The 10,668-nt window shown below is 39.8% G+C and overlaps 1 long non-coding RNA gene across 8 annotated transcripts in view; it reads right to left on the reverse strand.

Moving 5' to 3' along the window:
- LOC127468378 (uncharacterized) overlaps positions 1–10,406 on the reverse strand; it is a 102,257-nt gene extending 91,851 nt beyond the window's left edge. For 7 of the 8 annotated variants that reach the window (XR_007903545.1, XR_007903547.1, XR_007903546.1 and 4 more), the window contains exons 1-3: positions 10,083–10,234; positions 1,432–1,486; positions 796–888 (exon numbers count right to left, since the gene is read on the reverse strand). This is a non-coding gene — a long non-coding RNA (uncharacterized LOC127468378). Of the gene's footprint in view, positions 1–795; positions 889–1,431; positions 1,487–10,082; positions 10,235–10,266 lie in introns of those variants that run through there. The other variant, XR_007903542.1, reaches the window with a different exon arrangement.
- Between the last annotated feature and the right edge of the window lie 262 nt (positions 10,407–10,668).

Genomic DNA, 10,668 nt, shown 5'->3' on the forward strand with positions numbered 1-10,668 from the left:
AAGAATAAGTGTGAGGAAGATACAGCAACTAATTGAACAGCAGAAGGGGTTTAAGTAGGCAACTTCTATAACTGAATTTAGCTACAAGATGAAAGCAAACAAGCAAGAGGTCTTGACTGACAGGATGACGTGCATTGTGTTTTATCTCAAGAAAGACTCTTCCCCTAGAAGCCCAATTTCAGTCCCTAAGCTAAGTACCACAGGCCTGGTTTCACCTGATGCAGCAAAACCTCAGTCAGACAGGTCTGTGCACACAGTTCACCAGTGTCTGGAGAAGTTACTACTTCACCACAAAAGGTTTCTCCAAGACCACCAAAGCAGAAGTGCAGTGTCATCATAGATCATTTACATGCTACTGGATTTTTTTTTTTAAAAAGTACTGTAATACCAATCTGTGCAGCTATTTACACAAAATTTGATGCATAGTTATCATATTTATGAAGTTAAACAGCAAGAGAAGATGATGCCAATTGACATGATTCCAGATAGGTCGGAAAGGCATTTCTCATTCACACAGCTTTAGAGGCTCCACTCTCTCATGCCAATCTCATATCATTTGAGGCTTAAATTCATGAAATACTCCTGTGAGAGCATTATGCTTTAAAGATTATTGTGTCAAAGAGCAAAGCAGAGACCTCTGACAAGGAAGACATTTCCAAGAACTTGGTGAGACGAGCTTCAGCAGAATGCACAGCTGATGAAGCAGAGCTTCTGCAGAGAGAAAAACAACTACCTCTGTTAAAAGCAAAGACAAGAAACTTGTGAAGTGCTGCAAAGGAGAAATACAGTACTTACCAAAGTGGTAAAATGCTGCAAAGAAGACTGACAGGAACTTTGCCGTTGTCGTGGTTGTAGGATATCATTATCACTGCAGTGAATGTTTGTGCACTGAAGGCAAAAGGGACAAAAATAATAGTGTAAAATATGGCAGGTTTGGTGAATGAGATGCTGTATATTCTGAATATGTCTGAATTTATCAGAAATAATTAATTTTTTTTTAATTTTAGAAAAATTACTGACAACTAGAAACCTCTCACATCAGGTTTAGTTGCAATTATGGAGTCACATGCAAGCTAACAAATAAAATCTACTAAAAAAGCTAACATTTACATTTTAGCCTTTTTTTGTTACTATACCACAATAAAGGGCACAAACTAGTTAGATTTGGTCATCTCCCCAGTGTCCTCAACCGAAGGGTAATTTTTAAGAGATTTAAAATCTTCTCAAATAGTGGAATAAGCTGGGGTCATAACAGAGACAAAAAGCCACTCCTGCTCCCCAACTGATGCTGTCAGGTGTACCTTGGCAGGAACTGAGGCCTGAACCCATAATGCGGGGTTGTTCTGCTGCATCCCCTGCCACACACAGTCTGGATACAAAGGTCAGTCAGTCTGTCATGGTGTCACTACAGCCTACTTTGCTCATACCTACCCAGCAAAGCGTCCTTGGACTCACTCTAAACCCCACACTAGAAGTCATCACACATCTGAAATGGAGAAAAAGATAAACAGTTTAAGCAAAGCTGAGTACTGGTAGCACTGGTAATCTCTGAACTCAGCCAGGCTCCAGAGAAGGGTTCCCAGGCGAGAAGGGAGCACAGAGTACAGCAAATGGGCTTAAAATTTCTTGATGCAACTCAATGGAAAGAAGACCCTGAGCAACATAAAAAATACTGGGTGTTTTTCAACTAAAGGCCTCTCAGAGAAAGGAGCACTTTAAAAGGACTGACCCCTGGAGAGTTTGTTCAAGTTCCTTTAATTCTTCAGCTTAAGTGAATGAATTTCTACTGTATATTTTGCCCACAGAAAAACCTGTAATCCAGGCACTGTTAAAGCTCTCTCCAAAGTACTTCTAAAGATGATTTGTCATATTTTTTTTTTTTTGACTAACAAGTATTATATAAAGCTATATAGCAAATCTTGAGAACAGAAGAAACTTACCCCTTTGTATCAGGAATGGGCATCAAAACAAGCCCACTTCCTTTCCGTCACCTACAGACAACTTGAACCCAATTTCAAACCCTTTCTGATTCAGGAGGAAACCTGAGCTTCAAGTGCAGAAAGAAAATAGAAAAAGAACACCACTATTAAAGAAATTTCTGTCATATATAGTGTCTTCAGAGGGAACCTGTCTTGTGATTAAACTTCTTTTTAAAGTACATGAAAGAGAAAAGCACTACCAAACTCCAGACACTCCTACAGGGGTTTGGAAGAGATTAGAGTCCTCAAATGACACTGTGAAGCTAAAGGGTGGAAGCGGAGGAAGAAAAATGGATGTACAAATAAACATACAGTTACCAGGGTGGCACAGAACTTTTAGAAGATGATGGCAGTTCTGAATTGCTTGGCTGAAAAATAAAAGAGACATAAGAAAAATGGCATAAAGTTAAGCAACAAGCAGCAGGAGAAGGTGGGAGATATCCAAGTTACAGATTCTGTGCTTGCTATGTTACCCTCGCCAGCCAAAGCCAGTACTGGTAAAAAATTCCAGGCACCCAAGGGATGTCTCAGAATCTTTTAACATGGGAGTAGGGACTGGATATCCACCAGTATCTGCTCCTCAATGTGAGCAGTGGGGCGTTTTGGGTTTCTCCACTGGAACCCCATTTTTTCTTTGCCTTTGAAACAGGAACAAATTCCTGGAGGTCAGTGAACAGTTTCACATATTCAGGGACACAGACCTGCACCTTTAGTAGTCTCAGTTACACGTGCAGGGTCACACAGGGCTGGCTGGGCTGGCTCCAGCACTCTGCCTCCTGTGTGGCACACACACACTCCCAGCCCCTCCTGATGCACCCCAGGTCCCTCAGGTGTGAGCCATTCTGGCAACCCAACAAAGGTAATTGGCCTTGAGGCAAAAATGGGACATGAAGGCCTTCACCCGCCATTCATACACAGATTGCTACAGTGATATTTCTGACTTTACAGTTATTTATTTTCAGATTAGTTTTTCCAGTTTCACCACTTAATGTGAGGTGAGGGTGACTGCGGCTTTGGCTTTGAATTCATTAGAGATTTTGCTCTCCTATAAAAAAACCCCAAGAACTAACCCATAACCCTAATCCTCCCCTCAGAAATACCCAAAATAGGGAGTAGAAAGTAGTAACACCACCTCTTCAATCCAATTTTCATTTCAAGACTGCCTTCAGACTTTTTTTACATAGGTTGTATGATGCAGTATTAAACTTTATTTGGACAAGATTCCTATCCTTTCAACAATAAAGAACTATGCAGTAGACACTAAGTGCTCTTCCCTGTGGAAATGTTAACACCCAGTAACACCCAGACAGTTTCACCCTGATCATTTGGTTTTCTTTCTGCCTTCCAATGTACCAGCACATTGTGAATGGCACACAGCAATCTGCCTTCTTGTCAGTAGTTGAATGAATTATAATCATAACCCTCAACAAATAAAGCAGCCTAACTTCAGTTGCATAAACACAAACTTGCAGTGAAGTAATTTACTTGCACATTACACAAGATTAAACAACAAACAGAATACATGGAAACTACAATGATCCTTTGAAAGCTTAAAGAGGATTTGGGCTGAGTTGGAAGCAACCGTGATTCTCATGTGAAAATCTTATTTATTTTGAAAAAGTGCCCTTATTTTGACTTCCTATAACCCAAGAACTTCTCCTTACGATTTTCTTAAAACTAGAAACAATTAAGTGATAATCTTTTACAATGGTGTGGAAGATTTAGATGACTGTTCTATATCTGCACACTCTTTGGCTGGATAAATAGTTTTCCATCTCTGCATGATTTCTTTTTTTTCCTGCTTATAAAAAGACCTCTCCCCAGTTGAAACAGAGCAGATGTAATAAGTCTCCTGCAAAGCTACATATTTCAAGATTTTTTTTTTTGAAGTTGCATATTTTGATAACATTATATCAGAATTATGAACCTATTATCAGACTGGTTTTTCCCCCTAGAGCTAAAAGTCAGGTATCACTGAAGAAAGTACATGTATATGCAAGTCTTCTTCATCATTTTTCCACGGTAACTAGATTTAGAGCAGATGAAAGTCTTAATCCTAAAATGAGGCAATTAGGAGAGTCTAGGTGATTCATAGCTGATCTTTAGTTTGAAGGTTTGGGTGAGTCATTACTTTTTAAAAATTCCCTGATTACTGAGCTTCTCAAGGTACAGATCAGCATTCTGGATTATTTATCAATAACAGCAGAAGCACAAGAGGAAAATCACCCACTTTTTTCTGAGCTAAAGTAAAAAATAAAGTTCCTGCCAAAACCACCTCCAAGTCAATGCAGAATGGCTAGTGGTTCTTTAAAACATTATTGGATGTAATTTGAGTTCAGATGAAAGTAGGAGAGGAAAAATAATCGAAATATTAAATAGCAAGCACTTTTCTTTACAAACTTATTCCATCCTGTGTATGTATATGGCTTTTTCTCTATCAGTCTTTTATTACTGTCCTGTTCCTCACATTGCCTGGTTGGAATTACCTGCAAAAGGCTTTGAAGTAAACACTGCATATGAGCCAAAATTATTAAACCTTCTGCATTCTTGCTACTTATACTATATATGAGTATCATATGTCTGCTAAAAGGAGTAAAAACATTTTTCTTTGCACACAATAAGTTCTTTACAAGACATAGCATCTCAGTGATTCAGAGACAGGGCCTGGGTTGTCCAAACAATGACAAACCCTAAATGTCACGTCACTGCTACATTTTAGCTGATATAGGCTGTAGCACTGTGTGTCAGATCTGCAGCTTATTCATATCAATCCCATGGAGCCAAACCAATTTATAAGCTGACAATCTTGGTCTGTGTTATTTTTTCCTTCACATTAATACTACAGTATGGAAACATGACATGCTTAACTTCCAGAGTAGTAGTAGTACTGAATTATATCCTTTTGTGATTAAAATTGCATAGCAAGGGACTGGCCTTTCATTGCAACATTAACCACAATACCACACAATGGGGATGTGAAATGCTGACAGACAGTGCTTGCTGGTGCTTTAACCTAACGTGGCACTGAGGAGACTCTTTGACCACCTCGTGTTAATAAATAAGTTAGCCAAAAAATGCTAAAGGAAAATGCATACCTGGCCTGGCCAAAGCAAGCAAAAGGAGTGTCATGGTCTAAGCAGTCATGAGAAATCTACGTACTACACGTGGAAAAGGTCTGCCCTCTGGCTGCCCTGCAGGATGACAGATTCCCACCGAGTGCCTCAGTCAGAAGCCTGGCTGTCCTTAGTCAGTGGGGAGAGAGGCAGCTGTGCAGGGTGATGCAGACTGAGTCACACTGGGGAGCCACTTGCTCTCTCCATTAACTATATCTGGGACCTAGGAATCTCTGCTCCAAACTTCAGCACCTCCTTTAAGCCAACTGAAGGAGTTCTTCTTCCCCATGTGCAGACACTGAAATGAACTTATTCAGAGCCAGCTCAGAGGCAGCTTCGCTGCAGCTCTGCTGGTGCAAAGCTCTGTCCTGGCTGATTCACTTTGCATTATGCAGATCCCAAAGATTACCTAGAAATGAAAATACAAGATTTTTAACCGTTTCAACAATTCTGCCCCGGAACCATGCACATAGAAATACTCAACCCTGTGCAGAGCAGTGTAGACAAACAGAACCATTATCAGACACCTGCTAGCACAGATCCCTCACCCCCAGTACAAGGTAGGGGTGCAAAGCACTGTGCAGCAAAGTACCCACAGCAGGGGGGTGCAGGACTGAGACCCTCACCTTCCTGCCCAAAGAAAATTGTAGATGTGGTTCCAGAGGGTCCAGATACTCTTATTAACCACAGTAAGACCCCCTCTAAATATATTAAAGCACCTCCTGTGTTTAGAGAAAGTGGCTTTGAATTTCTGAGCTGGCTGCTGGATGTACTCCAGGGAGTACTGTCACACATTAATTTGCAGCAGTTGATTCTCAGCACGGTTTTCTGTCAGGGGAGATTGATCAGGTTAAACACAGTCAGGATGCAAGGTCCCACATAGCAGTGTGGAAAGGAGCACTTGTGACCTGACAGGTGTCTTTCTGAAGGACATCTGATGGTATCTAGAAGTGTTCTCTGTATAAACACATTAGGATAATGGAGATGGGACACTGGGGAGGGGAAGAGAAAGCTGCAGCTTGTGATCAAGTCTTTGTAAATCACAACTTCATACAGAGAAAATAACTGAATGGATTATAACATGCCAATATTTTGTTATAAGTGGTCAGACCAGCATAATATCAGAGCTCTACTGCAAAGACACAGTCCTATCTCTCTGAAATGCCTGTGCCTTCTCTTCCCCCACTTCTCACTTCCTTCTGATGCTCTTTCCAATGCATGAAACAACCCAGAGAAGCATCCACAGACAGCCTGCTTGCTACACAAACTGCTTATCTCAAAGCCTGACTATTTTCTGCACAGAATGATACCAGAGCCCTACAGAAACCTCTGTGGCAGCTGTGGAACAGAATATCTAAAGGCATCAGAACAGGGAGGTGAATTGAGGTTGTACAGACCTAGTTATAAGAAATAAGAGTATCCAGAAATTGAGAGCTGAGAGTACTTAAGAATTAAGTGCCAATATATAATAATAAAATTATTGCCTAACTTTCATCCTACTTCCTACTTGCAAACTCACCACATTTTCAGAGAAGAGAAATAGAAAAAAATAATGGAAAAAATCACAGAATATTCAAAGTTGGAAGGGACTCACAAGGATCATCAAGTCCAACTCTTCAGTGAATGGCCCATATGGGGATCAAAACCACAACCTTGGTATTATTAACACCATGCTCTGACCAACTGATACAACATTAGTCCATTTTACTGTGGGGAAACTGAGAAACAAAGCAACAAAAAGATTTGTCCATAATAATCCAAAGGACCTATGACAGAAGTGGGCATCATCCTGGATCCAACTTGGCCCTTTGGACATGAAGTCTAGACCAGGCACCCCCGTAACACTCCAAGTCTCTGGGTGTTGGTGCTCAGCCAGGGAATCACAACTCCAGGCCAGTGCAGGACCCACAGCAGCCACCCCACAGTGTTCTCAGTGCCAACACAGAAGCATGAATGCATTTCCTCAGGAGCTGCAGGGCAACCACGTGGTGAAATCTCCAACACAACACACCCCAAGTAAGCAAATATTGTCAATAATATCCATTTAAAAGAAAGCAACAAAAACCTTATACAGGGGGATAAAAAAGTGACATTTTCCCCCACATGTTGCCAGCCAAGTGCTGCTGCTCACCCAGCTAAAAATATTACTCTTGTCTAAATGGTGGTAGAAATATACCTTATTATTAACAGTTGCTGAGAGGCAGCTGTGTAAACTTTCTACTGACTACTGATGGTGAGTTGAGCAATAATTTGATTTACAACATTCAAATTCCCTTTTGGTTGTTCCCTCCATTATATATACACATCAGAGAACACCACAGAAAAATTCTGGCCCGTCTTCAATTTAAACTATTAATGTAATACTTTGACTCATACATCTCTCACACTATAAATGTTTTGCTAATATGATACAGTGTTCAAGATGAGGATAAATTGTGGCTGTAAGAAGAATTTTCTTTCCACTTCCAGAACCACCCTTTGAGTACCCAGATAGAATACTAACCTATGACACAAAGAAAGCCTAGTAAAAACTAATTTAATAAATGCAAATCTATTAATAAAAGCAGGCAAAATGTGGAATGAGGATGTTCACCTTCTCCTTAGTTTTTTCATTGTGCCAGGACTGAACAGAGGATTAAGGCTATGATTACTTTTCTGCTGCTCTGTATAGCAGTTCATTTCACACATGGAACATTGGGACTTTGCACACCCATGGAATACTAATCATCAACTTATATTAGTGATTTAAATACAAAATTGAAGGGGTAGCAAACCACTGAAAGCTCAAGCTACTATTTAAAGCTCAATCTGAGTCCATTCTGAGCTGAATAAGAAAAGACAGCTGGTTCTGGGACCAATTCAGGATAGTTGGGCCCAAAATGGTGCTGGAAGTAGGAGCTGGCTTGCTAACAAATATTTTTTTCCACAGAAAGAATAAATTGTAGAAAATTTTCCAAAACTTCTTCCTGCATTGCTAGAATAGCTGGATTGCTTTAAAACATTTCTACTATTAAAAAACTTTTATTAATTTCAGAAAACAAGACATTTTCTAAAGTATTTAACAACCAGATATATATATGAAAGAGGGAAAAATATTCCTCCCTACTTAGCTACTTACTATCCAATCATAAGTTTTATTTCCCTCCCATGAGCAGTATAATTTTTCTACAAGAAAGGAAAATACTGATGTCTGGTCACAACTTGGGATTTTGATAGCAACAGAACTCACCATTAAATCATCTGAAAGCACTTCAACTGACTCAGATTCAACATATTCATTAAGGATTTATATAAAACCACCTGCACCCAAAACTTGAGCCAAAGGTTCCATTAAACTGGATAAAACCAAAATGCAAGCTTGATGTAAGTTACTGCAGGAAAGCAAGTTGAATGATCACTTATGAACAATGGATGTGGCTCTTTTTGGACCGAAGGTAACCACCCTGAGCTAGGAATACCTGCAGTATTTGCAGCCTACAGAAAATATGAAGAACCTGGTTTGGATTACAATGTAGGCATCTTGGACTAATTTTAAGAATATCTATATTCACACAAAATTATTACAACATCAATTTATTAAAAAATATTCATATATATAATTTTGCCAATACAATGTGCTGGTTTTTTAAGAAATCTGCAATGTTTTTAGCTCTTTGGGAAAAATCAGCAGTGTGCTTCTAGCTGTGTTATGTTTCAAGCCATTATAGGCCAGCAGAGCATGTTCTGCAAATTCTCCAGCCAACAGTGGCTATGCTGAATCAGTATCTTCCAAACTAACCAAGTCTTTATCAGAGAGCCTTAGTCCTGTAACAAGTTGATCTTAACTGCATCAGAAGAGAGATGAGAACTTTTCACCCCATAAATCAGCTCAAATTGTGTTTTCAACCAGAGATGGAAAAGGAGCCTTTCCTCTAAGTAGGACAAAAGTAAACTTAATCCTATCCCTGGAAATTTTTCTAGTAATATTGGGTTCCTTCTGTTCCTTAAAAGGCAAAAAGAACTTCATCTGTGTTTAAAGAGTGCAGAGTACAGAATTTTGGAACAGTCTCTTGAGGCAGGTGCACTTTCAGACACACTAAATACCTACAGATGTAGCCAAAGAGAAGCCCCATCTTTTTGTGATCCCATGTTCTTCTGTCAGTCCCATGGCTTCATACAGCTGTGTGCTTCTCCTTTAGGTAGGGTGTTCACCAGTAGGTCTTATTGTCACCATGGCTTGTAGTATGTTGTCTTCCTAACCAAGGTATAAAGAAGACACCCAACATTCAGCTTGGTGATCTTTTGAGCTCAGAGCTTAAAGCTGAGTCAGTTTCTTTGATGGACTCCATGTTACAAATGCTGAGTCTCTTAGGAAATCTGAGTACTGGTTTTGGTGCTGAAAGTAAGTTCTTTAAATTATATTCTATTGGACTTCTACATAGGCAAAAAGTCAGTTTTAGCTCTCTCAGAATACAATTTTCTAAGTAGATGAGTCTCCAGTTAGAGAAAGATAGAAATCATTCATTCTGAATCTAAACGTGCTTATACTTTGGGTGACTGATCGGAAATTAATGCATCAAATTTATTTCTAATTAAATTAGGTTGACTAAATTCCACAGGTTACTGTGTTTATTCTTTCCAGATCTACATACAGTGACCAAACAGCTACTTAAAAATTGCCAAGTAGCTGTGCTATATTTATGATTGGCTACTGCTGCTCGGAACCATAAAAGGTATACATACTTTTTTTCCCTTTTTCCACTTTTCTCTCTCTTTTTTTTTTTTCTTTTTTTTTTCTTCTTTTTGGTACATGTCAGATAAAAAGATTTTATCTTGCTGTTGCTATTACTCACTTTTTGGATGCATCCCTGACCCCATCACAATTAACTAGGTTGTTCTTCTGCCTCCACACAGCATAAACAACAGGGTAGGCCCAACAGGAGGTATACAGAGGAATAAAACAACATCAAGTAACAAACTGTTCTAAGTGTGTGAAGGGATAAGGTCTCACCTGCTGCAAAAGTCTTGTCTCAAGGGATGGCTGGTTGCAGAGGGGATGAAATCTTGCACCTCTAGAAGTTGCTCTCAGCAGACTTGCAACCAGCCATTGAAACTTGCACTGCACTTGCAACTTGCACTTGCAACTGCACTGTCATTGAAACACATGATTTCTGCATAGTCACAGACCAACTCACCCCAGTTCCAGTCTGTCTGCAACTCCATACTCCTCGGACACAGACCATGCCTCCTGCAGGGGCACCTCCACTGCAGATGCAACTTGAGGATCTCTTTTCAGGATCTCTTTTCACAGGATGGCACAACTATCAAGTTGCATTGCCTCCTTTGCCTGCAATAAGAATGACAAAAGCAAAAGTTGGTCTCTGAATTGCAACTTGAGTTCTAAGTGTTTCCCTCCTCAATTTTATTGAGAGAGAATCTTCACAGATGAGGTTGTGTGCAGAGTTCATCTGTCAACTTCATCTGCTTAAGAAGAGATGCCAAAGCTCACTAAATCACCCTTAACTTGCTACCTCACCTTAAGGCAAAAGGATTATCTGTGGCTTAGCTGAGTTCTAGGTAGGCAGCTGGCATGGACA

The sequence above is a fragment of the Manacus candei genome, unplaced genomic scaffold (genome assembly GCF_025592945.1).
Source record: "Manacus candei isolate 608988 ecotype Guabito, Panama unplaced genomic scaffold, ASM2559294v1 h1tg000015l, whole genome shotgun sequence".
In the NCBI taxonomy this organism is placed as follows: domain Eukaryota; kingdom Metazoa; phylum Chordata; class Aves; order Passeriformes; family Pipridae; genus Manacus; species Manacus candei.